A 12,530-nucleotide genomic window follows, 5' to 3' on the forward strand; every position below is an offset into this window, starting at 1 on the left:
GGTGTGAAGTTATCTTTTCTGGCCCAGGACAGCAGCGAGTTTTCATGTTTAACTTTGTGTCTAGAAAAGCGTATTTTGATTTCACATTGAATTTTACCCAGCCCGAACATAGACAAATTAACTTGCTGAAAAGCAATAGTGAGGTGGAGAAAGAAAGAACAAAGAAACAGCGTTATCTGTTCCTTTAAAGATAGATTGAAAGATAAAAATGGCAAGTGTTTGATTCTGGAAATAGCTTACTGTTTACAATCTTGGGTGCAATCCAGTGCGAGCAATAAACTCATTTAGCCGAGAGCTTCACACCCATCTCTCCTGTTCTATCCTTTTTCATGCTGAGAGCACCTTTGTCACTAAATAGCATTGACATTGTTTCTGTATCAGTCTGAGCTGTAAGTGTATATTGTAGTGTCACGGTTTAAAGCTGGGCCGGCTATTAAACCTGCGGCAGATGCTCTCTGTTATCCCCCCCCCCTCCCCCCAGAGGGAAAGGGAAAGGGAAAAGGGAGAGAGACTTCTGGGTTGGAAAATTAAAACAGTTTTAATAAACTATAATAATGAAAAAGAGTATAATAACAATAATAGAAATAATCAAATATATACAAATATATATACAAAACCGAGATTGAGCTCCCCTGAAGTCAGCCACGTCACCACCGGCACTGCAGGGCAGGCTCCGGGAAGGCCCAGGCTGGGCCTAGCGACGGTCGAGAGCTGGATTCAGGGATGCACGGATCGGGATCGGGGGCAGCAGGAAAACAGACGGAGTCCTCCTTGGACACCGGCCATAGCAGAAAGAGAGCGAGACCATCGTGATCCCCCCGCTTTATACTGAGAATGACGTGTATGGGATGGAATACCCTCGTTGGTCAATTTTGGGTCACCTGCCCTGTCTGCTCCCCCCTGCAGCTGCGACCCCCCTTCGGCTCTTCACTCGTAAGCAATGAGGAATTCAGCAGTGACCTTGGTTTCTCTCAAGAACAAGTACAGCAAGAGCCTTTCTGCACAACATCCCTACCGGTGCTCTCAGTGATAACTACAAACTTCGAGCGTTATCAGTCCTGGAAGCAGACACTGTCTGCAAAAACATGCAGTTAGTTTCAGAAAGTGCAGTTACTTAGAGGAGACTTAGCTGAAAGTAAAAATCACTGAAAGGAAAATCGGCCTGGTTTAGGCCAAACCAGGACATGTAGTAAGTAATTGCCGATGGGTGCCCATTCATGGGTTAAAAAGCTCTCTTTCTTAAGGAAGCCAATGCATTGTTACTAACCCTGTCATGTTTCCAATAGACAATTCACATGTGAAAAAAAAAGGTGAATATTTTTCTTTTAAAATAAGAGAAACTGAAAGATTAAGAAATTATCAAAGGAACAAAGCAGCAGGTACAACGAGGTGAGTACATAACTCCGCTGCACAAAATATAGGCGTGCAATTTTGCTATGAGATCCTGTGACATTGCTAGTACATCCGAACACATGTAAAGTGTTTCAGATTATCAGGATCTGGTTCTTCATTTCATGTCACAGTTATAGACAATTAAAATAACATTGTTCTAGATATTATATATACATATACATTCACTCAATACAATTGAAACAACAAGAGAGCTTTAATACTAATGTAGAATAGAATTATTTTCACATAGAGACATGTGAGGACAAAATTATATTAAAATATAGAAGTTAAAGAATTAAGACACTGTACAAAGTATATTAAAAAGTATTTTGTCATAGTAACTTCTGAAAATAATGTGGTCACTGGTATATGGGCTTTTATAACTTAACAAAGTAGCGTGTGAGACTTGGCAAGAAAGCAGGTCAGCAGGTGGTTGATTATGGAATGTAATTATTTTGCCCATACAATGTGTTGAGAGAACACATATTTAATGACTCTTGAGGGTGGGTGTTATTTGACAACTATACATTGTGCTGTTTTAATTATTAAAGTGCACTGTAGACTAATTACCTTAGGCTGTCCTGAAACTGTGATGCTAAGACCCTAAATGAACAGAAGAAGCACTCCTGCATAGCAGCACCTCACTCTTTTTGCAGCTCAGCCACCTCTGTATTTCAGAACTGTTCCTGTGCACACTTCTTCCTGTTGATGAGTTTAGAGTTCATGGCAGAACAACATGCTCCTCTGAAGCAGAACAGTTATGAGAAACAGCTGTAATTGCACAGGGCTTGGGGACACCACTAGTGTGCCCTGCCTATCGTTTTGGAACCACTGCTGCCTGGGGGAAGACTTAGCAAAGCTCTTCAATCTGTGCTCGTTTGCTTCATGAGCACATTCACTGTGGCTCTGACTACCCTCAGGGACTTTTTATTTGGTTTTTGTTTGTTTGTTTTCAGAAATGTGCTGCACTTACCCGGGTTAATGGGGTTCCACTGGCAGTGTCAGTGGAACTCTAGTGCAAGCAGCATTAAAATGAAGTACTTGTAGAAAGCCTCTCTGCAAATGCTTGAGATGTTCAACTGTAAGCCTCATGATTGTTATTAATTGCACAGTCCAATCACAGCAGCACTTAGAAGCATATGAAAAAATAACTAACAGAAACTATAAGAAGGCTTCTCAACACTGTGTGCTCTTAATCTTAACTGTATTTTTCTGGCCAAGAATTGAAGTAGCTGGTTAGAACTTTTGTTCATTGTTCATTCCATATCACATGTACATACAGGTAAGAAGTGCTGTTTCACAACAAATTAAGGTATATTCATGACAAGAATATTTAAAATGCTAATTCTGTAAGGCTAGGAGTTGATAGTGTTTCTTTTCTAGTATATGTACACATTAAGTTTTACTCTGCATTGCTGTGTATTCTTGCTTACTCAAGAGATTGCTATACAATACAAGAGACCAAATTTTAAACGTGTCTAATGACACAAAGCCAAATGGGCAGTGGGAGATGCACGTCTTTGCATACTGGTGGTTGTCATTGTTCTTGGGGACAGAGTGATGTCCCTTACCCTTCCTGCCAGACAACAGCAGCACTGGCATTTGGGATGACATTTTATAGTTTTAATTCTTTGATAGAATGTCTTATTTACTACTGTAAAAATGAGTGGGTCAAGGCAACTATTGATGCTGCAGATGATCTCTGTGACTTTATAAATGACACTTAATGTACTTATGTTCCCACAGGGTGGTTGGCAATTAATTCTGTAGATTAGTATCACCATCATCATAACATGATAAGGTATGAAAGAAACAGCAAATACAATTATAGCAGCTGAAATCAGTAACAGAGGTCTAAGAACTCTGTTCCTTCTTTGCTGACGTTTACTGAGTTGTAGTAATGCTTTGAGAGTCAACATATAGCAAGTAAATATGACTGTGACTGGAATTAGGAATCTCAATACGATCTTGGAGAGTGTGAACGGCACTGCAAATTGTAAGGGTCCTTCAGTGCCATCCAGGGAATCTACGATGTCATGTTGTCTTCCAGTTGCAACTGTGTAGTAGATCTCCGGCATCGATGCAATCACTATGAAGATCCATACTGCGATGGTACAAAACATGGCCTTTCCTTTGTCCCACCATGTTAATGAAGTGATAGGATGGACAGCACCTACATATCTGTCAAAACTGATAAGTGTCAGGAAATAGACACTTCCATAGACGTTAATACTAAAAAATAGCCTTATTATCTGATAAAATGCTTGACTGCAATAGACAGCTAACTTCTGGAGACTGTAATATACTGAAAAAGGTGCAATGAGAGTCCAAGTAAAGTCACACAGTGCCAAATTAAATAGAAATATAGTATTGGTAGTCCATGTCTTCATGCAGCACACAAATGTCATAGTGCAAGTATATTGCCGAGAAATCCTGCTGATAAAGTGAAAAGGCAAACCAGAATCAGCAAATAACAGTACCACTCCAGCTTAGGATTTCTGTTGCAAATGAAAACATTACATGTACCATTTGTCATCTTTCCATGGAGTATGCCTGAAGGGAAAAGAGAGACCAACAGCTTTTAAAATAAAAATTGCATTAGATGTGTTGAATTTAAGATTCAAAACTTTTAAGTTAAATCCAGTATGTTTGAACTGGCAAAAGAATTCAGAATATAGTATGATGTACAAGCTCTCTTCTATCTGAAAAAAAAGTAAATTCTAAGTAGGTAACACTTAAAGCTTACTCTACAGCAACACCAGCACAGGCAGGTCTTCATGAACTTTTATCAAAACCTCCGTATTCTTTCCTCTCTAATATTTAGTGTAGTGTACAATAGATGAAAGAAAAAAAAGCATGCACCCTCAGTAACAGCAGCATCCTCTTGGCCACTAATGTATCTGTGTCTAGCTTTGGAAGAAGCAGAGGAGAGGACAGTGATTACCCACGCTTGTTCCATCCTTGCTTTGACTGTCTTAAGTATCCATACCAGGCCTAGAGGCATATGTAATGTGGGCAGCTGTGCAGTGGGCTGTGACTGAGATCCAGAAGACAACATCAAAGCAAATAAGGATGAAATCTTGCTTGTGCTGAGGGCCGCAGCAACCTTTTCATTTAAAGCTCTGAACAAACTGCTTTTCTTTTTTTTTTTAAACATTCTTCTATAAATTATTGTCCCGGGCCAAAACATTGTGCTTATGGTATCGTTAGAGAGAATTCATTTTGTCTCACTCTTTATGGCCAAGTTTGTATCAATGCCCATTATGGAATATCTGAAATATAGATCTGCAGTGTACATTTCAAAGCAAGATTTTTATGCCTGTAAAGTCTTATGTTTAATCCCAATGATTTTGTACTCCTAACAAAAACAAAATAAAGGCTGGAATATTCTGCCAGAACAAGTTGTCACCAATTGCAGTTTGTCATGTTTCTGGAACCTCTCTGCAAATGATGCAGCAGATGCCAAACTGTAAGGTCTGTCCAAGTAGGAGCTTTGTATGAGGGTCATCCAAGTAGCCATTTATAGATCAGAGTCCACTACAGTGCTTGACCAGAGAGTCAGTAGAAAATACATCCGTGTTTGCATAAGGATTTCCCATGTGTCTACCTTGGGATTTGTGTTTGGAGTTTCTAAAATATTCTTACTGTCTCCTATTAATTCTTTCTATTATATTAGAGCTTAGAGGCTGTAACCAAGACTAGATTCTTGAAACCGTGTGCTTTGGAATTGGTGTGAGCGATTTACAGGGTGGACACAGGGGAACGGGTACAGAGATAAAAAGAACCTTTCCTGAGGTAAGATAATAAGCAAGAGAAGAACACAAGGGGTTCGACCCTCAGCTTGGTGCTGTAACAAGAACTCCTGGTCTTCCATCAGAAGAATTTGAAGACTCTTCTGCAATCAAGATCCAGTTTCACTGCATGTGAGTAGATATAGTCAGCATGCCCTGCTCTATCCTGAGACCACTGGAGCTGCCCTGATGTCCAGTAGATCTGCATATGAGCTCTAATAATTTTCAGAAATGACATGTTTTTTATATCAGACAACAGCAATTTTTCTGTCTACCTTCTCAGCACCAGCAGAGTAACTTGAGCTACAGGGTGTGACTAGATCATCTTCACAGTTCAAGTCCAAAGTTTTGCATCTGTAGTTTAAGAAAACTTTCTTTTTCTGAGCATAGCTGTGTTCACTGCTAAGTCCATGTATTCTTAAACAAAGCCAGCCAACACACATGCACACATCTTAGCAGTGGCAGAATAAGCAACAGCACCATGACATTATACTGTGACAGATGAGGAGTTGCATATGTTGTTAGTGCTGACTAAGAACAGACTTGCCAGACTTTGATGAAAGTAGGATTGGGCTTTAAAGGCTGAAAAATACTTCCAATTTATTGAGATTAATTTTTCAGCTGAACAGTTTCAGCCATTGATAGAGATGGCCATGAACATTAAATGGACAGAAAGAGCAATCACATGATGGGGCATCCAAAATTGAAGGAATACCTCTGATTTGATGGAGGGTTTGATATTAGAATACTACACATATGCCCAGGAAAAGGTTGAAGTTTATGGGCTCCATCACTCATAATTAAGACAAGAAAGCATGCTAAATTCATGGGTAAGAATTTTATGTTTCTAGTGCAAGAAGCAGCCTAATGAATCTAACCATCTTATGGCCTGTGGATCTAAAGATGCTAGAAAAGTTTTAATTTTTAAAAAAGTGACCTGTTTAAATAACTCACTTTTTGTACCTGCTTGTTGGGTTGTCTCTTCTCCTGGACCTGAAAGAAATATGTCTTAGTTCTGTGACTCTCTAACAATGACTATCTGCAAGCTCCTCTGTCATTGTCCCCGGCGGCGTCTGCACACTGTTGTAGAAAGTCAAGATGGTTTCAGCTGACGAGCTGATTTACTGCCTGGTTTGTGTCAGGGCCCTAAATCCTGAAGTCTCTACTTCCCTGTGTCCCCCTTGTACCTGTAATGTGGCCTCCAAAGTCTTGGAGTAGATAGAAGACCTTATTTCAGTAAAAAATTAGTTTTTGAGGAAACTTCTTTTGGAGCTAAGAAACATTGTGTCACTGAAAAGAATCTTAATTTGTGTATATAGCTAGTTGTAGCTCACAGTTTATCACTGGTAGTCATTCATAGGGCATTTAACTTGTATTTTCAAAGTTCCATTAGGTTTAGCATGTTTGCTTATTTTAAAAATACCTAATTTTGTATGTGTAAATATATCCTAGGAACCATATTCTTCCCTAACATACTTGTGGGGTTTTTTTGACATTTTTAACAAGGTCATAGTGAGCGATTAATTTGGCCTGAAGTAAAAAAAAGATTAAGCTGAGTTAACAGCTTATTTTATGTAATTTTATTCCTTATCTGCTCTCTTTGCCGCTTGCTCCTTTTTGCTTGTTATTCTTTATAGTAGAAGTCCTGATTTTACATGAACTGTTTTATTTGTTGGGATTACTCTGATAATTTTGTTTGCCTGTTTGGAACTGTATTTGAATCTAGTACAAATCTATTCCAGTTACCAGACAGGTTTTCCACATTTCTAACTATTCATACACCAATATATTTGTGTTACATGTGCTCTCGAAGTGTACCGTTTTAGCTCATCTTATGAAATTAATAAAGCATTTTATAGGGAGTCCTAGGTTTTGTTATAAAAATATCAAGCATTATTTGCAATTTTTATTTTAACATCTTATTTGTTAGGGAATCTTCTCATGCATTCCCTTTATGTTCAGCTGAATTGATATGAAAGGATATAATGCAATGTGAGTATTAAGTGGAGCATTTCATGTATTTTAGTTCAACTGCATTTAGCGTATTATACATACTAGCATGATGGTAACAATAAGTAATATACAGTAGTATTTGCATGCAATTAGGTAAGTAGATTGTGCTAATATCCAATTCCTTTCTTCTTAATGACGCAATCTGTATTGTGATTAAGCCACTATTTCTTTAATTAAAAAATGATCTTCATGTACTTACTTGAAAGTTAATGAAGTCCTATATGGCAAAAATAACATATAGTAAAGGGATAGTTAAGGTGTAAGAATTTGCATACTGAAGACAATATTTGTGAAAAAGTACTTTAAAATATATGAAAGTTATACATATGTGTATGTATTAATCAGTGTGTAATAACTAAATAGGGAAAATTACATTGCTTTGGAGAATACAGGTGCAATTAATACCTAATAAAGCTTTCTCTTACCTGTTTTAGAAAGGTTGGAATTATCTATTTTACAGAAGTCTTGATTCCCAGCTGTGCTTTTCCTCTCCATTAGTCTGGACCTTCTAAAATCACAACTGTATTTTGCGAGTACTGTTATTAATCCAAGGTTTCGGCAATACTCCATATACAATGGCAGCTCTTCAGAGAGCAGGTGTCAAGCTGCAAGGGAGATATCTTTTATCGTTAAGCCCCTCCTCTCAGTAAGTCAGGATAAATTGCTATTGCCATAGCAGCCTCTGCTTGCTTTTTAGGGGAGGATAGACATCCCAGTCTAGACAGGCTGTCATTGTTTCCAGCAGTGAAAGAGAAGAGTACAGGGGCTTGGGCCATGTATGTGTGTGTTTGCACTGTCCCTTTCTTCCCCATTCTTCACTGCCAGAATTCTTGTTATTACTGCCCTACTACTGGACTGGTTCATGGACCTATGTTACTCTCACCCCATCACAGAGCTTGTTTCACCCCACCTACGAATCACAGAATCGCAGAATGTTAGGGATTGGAAGGGACCTCAAAAGATCATCTAGTCCAATCCCCCTGCCGGGGCAGGATTGCCTAGACCATATCACACAGGAACGCATCCAGGCGGGTTTTGAATGTCTCCAGAGAAGGAGACTCCACAACCTCTCTGGGCAGCCTGTTCCAGTGCTCAGTCACCCTCACCGTAAAGAAGTTTTTCCTCAAATTTAAGTGGAATCTCCTGTGTTCCAGCTTGCACCCATTGCCCCTTGTCCTGTCAAGGGATGTCACTGAGAAGAGCCTGGCTCCATCCTCGTGACACTTGCCCTTTACATATTTATAAACATTAATGAGGTCACCCCTCAGTCTCCTCTTCTCCAAGCTAAAGAGACCCAGCTCCCTCAGCCTCTCCTCATAAGGGAGATGTTCCACTCCCTTAATCATCTTCGTGGCTCTGCGCTGGACTCTCTCTAGCAGTTCCCTGTCCTTCTTGAACTGAGGGGCCCAGAACTGAACACAATACTCCAGATGCGGCCTCACCAGGGCAGAGTAGAGGGGGAGGAGAACCTCTCTCGACCTGCTAACCACACCCCTTCTAATACACCCCAGGATGCCATTGGCCTTCTTGGCCACAAGGGCACACTGCTGGCTCCTGGTCATCCTGTTGTCCACTAGGACCCCCAGGTCCCTTTCCCCTACGCTGCTCTCCAACAGGTCTGTCCCCAACTTGTACTGGTACATGGGGTTGTTCTTGCCCAGATGCAAGATGTTCTTGCCCATCACTTCTGCTGCCTGCAGTTCCCACTTCATTGCAAAATCCCAGGTCTGTCAGGTAACTCCCATCCTACAACTCTGCTTACTCCAGAGATCAAATCCTACCATAGCCCAGGTCTGCTCCAGGTCCTCCAGTCTTCTTGCTTCAGACTTGCATCTCCAGTCTTCAGCAGCACACACCAGTCCTGGGATCTTCCTGTTTCATTCCCTGAATGAAGACATCATATTTCTTAGTGATTTCCTCCACATTACAACTTCACCATGGGTCTAGCCCTAATCCATGATGAAACTGGATTTTTCATCCCACAGATCCCTCTTCCCCAGCCACTCTCCCGAGTATTTTATTGCTCCCAACCTAATCCCATCTCCTCATTGACCTATGCCAGATCATCAGAGGGTCTGTTTCCCTGCTTCCAGCCCAAAGTGCCTATTTCTCCATCCTACAATTACCAAAGTCTTCATGCCGTCAAGTCCATCCAGGTCCATTCAAGAGCTCTGGCTTCCTAATTATGATGTTATGTTTTCCAACCCTTTTCAGGCCTCACTGTTACCTTCTCCTCACCAGCCCATACTGGAAGCTTAGCACCTCAGTTCCCTCAAGGTTTCTACCCTAGATTTTGCAGTTCAACAGCAGCTCCCAGAGTTTTCCTCCATCCCAGACCATTCCACTTCTTAGTCTGCAGTATCACCTCTCTTGATACTCAGTGTCCATCTCCTCATCTTCCTTCTGTTTTCCCTATTTTGACATCTTCTAGTACCTGGCTGTACTATCTCATTAGATGCTTCACCTTGCTGCTTGAATTATCAGTTGTCTTCCTTACCCCTCTTATCTTTGCAAAAGCAAATTCCCATCTCTTGCACTGGTGAAGTTTTCAATACCCCAAGCAATCAAAGTATATGTTAAAAAATCCACCTGGTTTTAGTAAAGAAAAATTCTATCTGGAAAAAACATAGACAATATATGGTAACCCATGATAAAACAATGATACTCAGTTATAGGGTCATGCAAGTATGAGAGATGGTGAGCTACACAAACTATCTACTAAAATCAGTAGAGGTTAAAGGACAGCTGCTAGAGGACAGAGAAGTGAACACAAAAGGAGGTCAAGATGTTAAGAAGAGTATGAACAACTGGACTTAGGTGCGTGACACTCACCCAGATGAGGAAGAACTAGTATGGCTAAGCTTAATACAAAAGTGGTCATTAGAAATTCTGGTAAGAACAGCTCAAGGACTGTACTGGACTTGAAGAGGTCCAGAAGAAAAAAACTCCAGACAGTAAATAAACAGTGCGCCTAAAGAGTTCAGAGATGAAAGACAAAAATGTGATAGGGTTTTCTTGCAGAAGCAAGTATACAGGCTATTATGATGCTAAAAAATAGTAGATATGTTTATTTTAGGAAAGGAGAGGGCTGAACGAGACTGAGAGAATCAGAAGAAGAGAAGAGTGATGAGAGTAGACATAAAGAATGTCTGGAAATTGGATAGAATGAAATTATAAGGGCAGGTGAAAAGGGTGAAGGACTACAGGAAACAAAGACTTGAGAAACTCCTGTGTTTATGATAATGAAGAAGAACAAAGAGAAAAAGGTAAGAAGACAGTGAAGGAAAGCTACTCCAGAAAAAATATGTTCCTGAAGAGAACATGACAAAAGTTTCACCTATCACCAATAGTGAGAATAAGCAGAGCTTCTTTTCAAGTGCCAAGACATACCCGTATGCTTTGAAAAAAGCAATCTCTGCAAAATGAAGTATGACACATCTCATGATTAAAGTGCTTAGGTCTAAGAAAAACACACAGTACAAGATCCTACACAGACTCATAATTTGATTTCCTAATGAAATTAGGGAAGTACATAATGTATGTCAGGGGACGTACTTCTGCTTCAAATATTTCGTATGAGAAAAACTTTCTTGGACATGAAAAGGAAAATTATGTACGAGTCCGTAACGCTTTTTTAGCATTTGAAATGAATTGTAATGGTCTGTAATCTTTCTCAGCATCTCTTAAAAGCTACCATTATTAGTAAGTTATTGCTTGATAGTTGATAATTTTTTCTAATGTTACCTTAATACTAAAAATGACCACGGTAGCAACTATATTTCTCTTAAACATGTTAAATATTACCTGTTGGTACAAAGCCCTTTTGAAATCCCACCTGGGATGTTAGGTGTTGCTCTTGCTGGGAGTCAAGCTTTGAAGAAATATTTCTACACCTTTGCACCATAATTCACCCACTCCTATTTAGATCATTAATCACTGCAAGTAAATAGCCTTTGAAAAAGCAGGAACCATTAAAACCAAGTATAAGCTACAAAAAGCAGGATCGGGAGAGTGTTGTGTTGCAGTAATACTTTTGAGAATAGGACAGTAAAATCAGTCTTGCTTTGACAAACTTGTAATATTACATTTGTGAAATGGCAAGAAACAATCATAACTCAAATACTCCAGGGAATGTTTAGTTCTCTGTGATGAGGTGACAACATTTGGCGTACATATCTGACTAGGAAATGAGTAGTAATTACATCATAACTATGGCTGTAATTTCTATTCTGTTTTGTGATATGATTTTTTTTTATGTTACCACTTACAAACTTAATCAGTTAGTGGCCTTGTTGTGGTATAATATAGCAAAAGTCTACAATGTAAGAAAGAGAATAATATTATTCTTCACCTTTGTGGATCAAGGACTTGACTGTAGAGTATAAATGCTTTGTCCATAATGTCACAGGAGGTCTCTGGTAGAATTTGAAATTGATTCTAAAGCTCCTGTCACTTGCCCAGTGCATATCACACCGTTGGATGAGGTCATCCCAGCTGAGCAGTTCAGTAGTATCGGAGTCTAAGGCTTTTACAGAGTTTCGTATGTTGACATTAAATGACTGTCAGAGAAGAACATGTGGCAGCCTTGTACTACCTCACAAAATAGAGGAACAGTGTGATTGCACAGTATTGTTGTCTCAATTTTACTGAGAGGGGAGGTGATTATTTACTTATTACTAACCATGTATTTTTGTGTACTTTTGGGCTTAAAGAGTCATCTTTGACTCAAGAGATGGCTTTTCACAGAATCACAGAATGGTTAAGGGTTGGAAGCGACCTCTGGAGATCATCTAGTCCAACCCCCTGCCAAAGCAGGTTCACCTAAAGCATGTTGCACAGGGTCGCGTCCAGGCGGGTTTTGAATATCTCCAGAGAAAGAGACTCCACAACCTCCCTGGGCAGCCTGTTCCAGTGCTCTATCACCCTCAAAGTAAAGAAGTTCCTCCTCATATTCAGATGGAACTTCCCATGTTTCAGCTTGTGCCCATTGCCCCTTGTCCTGTCACTAGGCACCACTGAGAAGAGTCTGGCCCCCTCCTCTTGACACCCACCCCTAAGGTATTTGTAAGTGTTGATAAGATACCCCCTCAGTCTTCTCTTCTCCAAGCTGAACAGACCCAGCTCTCTCAGCCTCTCCTCATAAGAGAGATGCTCCAGTCCTCTGATCATCTTTGTAGCCCTTCACTGGACTCTCTCCAGTAATTCCTTATCTTTCTTGAATTGGGGGCCCAGAACTGGACACAGTACTCCAGATGTGGTCTCACCAGGGCCGTGTAGAGGGGGAGGATAACCTCCATTGACCTGTTGGCCACACTCTTCCTAATGTACCCCAGG

The 12,530-nt window shown here is 40.1% G+C and overlaps 1 protein-coding gene and 1 pseudogene across 6 annotated transcripts in view; one reads left to right on the forward strand and one right to left on the reverse strand.

Moving 5' to 3' along the window:
- The window catches only part of TMEM117 (transmembrane protein 117), a 241,659-nt gene that overhangs the window by 20,773 nt on the left and 208,356 nt on the right, over window positions 1–12,530 (forward strand). The window lies entirely within an intron of this gene.
- LOC137664380 (P2Y purinoceptor 1-like) lies at window positions 2,871–3,928 on the reverse strand (annotated as a pseudogene).

The sequence above is a fragment of the Nyctibius grandis genome, chromosome 5 (assembly GCF_013368605.1).
Source record: "Nyctibius grandis isolate bNycGra1 chromosome 5, bNycGra1.pri, whole genome shotgun sequence".
In the NCBI taxonomy this organism is placed as follows: Eukaryota; Metazoa; Chordata; class Aves; order Nyctibiiformes; family Nyctibiidae; genus Nyctibius; species Nyctibius grandis.